Source organism: Camellia sinensis, unplaced genomic scaffold, assembly GCF_055761805.1.
Source record: "Camellia sinensis isolate YWXY unplaced genomic scaffold, ASM5576180v1 Unanchor577, whole genome shotgun sequence".
NCBI lineage: Eukaryota > Viridiplantae > Streptophyta > Magnoliopsida > Ericales > Theaceae > Camellia > Camellia sinensis.
In genome coordinates this window covers 25001-26610 of record NW_028129451.1, presented here as the reverse complement: position 1 = coordinate 26610, position 1610 = coordinate 25001, and the positions used below count along the sequence as shown (strand labels likewise).

The 1610-nt window shown below is 32.1% G+C and overlaps 2 non-coding genes across 2 annotated transcripts; both read right to left on the bottom strand.

The window, feature by feature from the left end:
• Nucleotides 1–230: 230 nt before the first annotated feature.
• On the bottom strand, nt 231–302 carry TRNAQ-UUG (transfer RNA glutamine (anticodon UUG)). The gene has a single exon. It is a non-coding gene; the product is annotated as a tRNA-Gln (tRNA).
• A 1167-nt stretch (nt 303–1469) lies between these two features.
• On the bottom strand, nt 1470–1557 carry TRNAS-GCU (transfer RNA serine (anticodon GCU)). Its single transcript has one exon. It is a non-coding gene; the product is annotated as a tRNA-Ser (tRNA).
• Nucleotides 1558–1610: the final 53 nt, after the last annotated feature.

The window sequence follows — 1610 nt, the reverse complement described above, 5'->3', positions numbered from 1 at the left end:
AATCCTTGTGCTCTATGTTCCTATCTTATCTGGATTATAAATAGATTCAGTTAAATCTGTGTGTCATTTGAACTCGATTCAATTCAAGTTTGTGAAAGAAAGATATGATTCAGAGAAGAATCATTAAAAAGCAGAAAGAAGAATCACATTCTATCCAATATTAGACCTTTAAAATTTAAAAAGAAAGTTGTTCAAAAAAGAATCTTTATTCTAATAGAATGGAATATGCTCTGGGACGGAAGGATTCGAACCTCCGAATAACGGGACCAAAACCCGTTGCCTTACCACTTGGCCACGCCCCATTTTCATTTCTATTCGGCGCTAATAAAGAATAATGTTGGTATTGGTTGGTCGTCAATTCAAGTCCAAATATCTAAGAATAGATTAGATTGTTGCTAGGATTTTGACACGTATAGATATAGAATTAAATTCAATTTATTGATCATTACATATAATTCAATTAAGATATTGTATGAAAGTATAATTTCTTCTATTCTCCTTTGAGAATGGGAGGATTTTTGATTGGGTGAATTCAAAGAAAAAGAAGGATTTTTTGTCTACCTTACTTTCTTCGTTTTTACTTATATCAAAAACTCAATCAAAATGCAATTATCTCCAAGAACAAAATGTCTGTTATGCTTAATATCTTTAGTTTGATCTGTATCTGTATTAATTCTGCCCTTTATTCGAGTAGTTTTTTCTTCGCCAAATTGCCCGAGGCCTATGCTTTTTTGAATCCAATTGTAGATGTTATGCCAGTCATACCTGTGCTTTTTTTTCTCTTAGCCTTTGTTTGGCAAGCTGCCGTAAGTTTTCGATGAGATCTTTAATATTATCCTAGAAAATTCATGATTTTTTCCAGAAATTCTAACAATTGATAAGATCAGATAAGTCTTACAATATGAACTCTCAATTCAAACATTGAAACTCTTGGATAGATGCGATAAATCTGAATCACCCCATTTCCCCATTCTGACTCTTTTTCTTTTCCAATGAAAGACACTAACCCTAATAAGGTCCTCCAGAATATCTAATTCTGGGTATGAAAGAAAATTTTAGTAATGAAAGACTCTTATGACAAATGAATTTAAATTTCTGAAAATTATTTTCTATTTCTAGAAAGCACTTCATTTCTTGGTGTCAAAAGAGAATATGTGGTATAAAAATAGACGATCTATTCTCTTTTTTTTTTTTCCAAAAAATTTGGAGATTGTGTAATGCTTACTCTCAAACTTTTCGTTTACACAGTAGTTATATTCTTTGTTTCTCTCTTCATCTTCGGATTCCTATCTAATGATCCAGGACGTAATCCTGGACGTGAAGAATAAAAAAAAAAAGGATTTTCGCTTTCCTTGCTTGATTTTCAAATTTTCTTAGGGTTTTATCTATTTCACACGTTTAACTACGAAAAAGGAAAAGGGATTTGAACAATTTGAAAGATAAATCAAATATCAAGTCATCAAGGGAAACGGAAAGAGAGGGATTCGAACCCTCGGTACAAATAACTCGTACAACGGATTAGCAATCCGCCGCTTTAGTCCACTCAGCCACCTCTCCCAATAAAAAAAAGATAATTACTATGTTACATTACACGTAAAGTAAGGATTCAA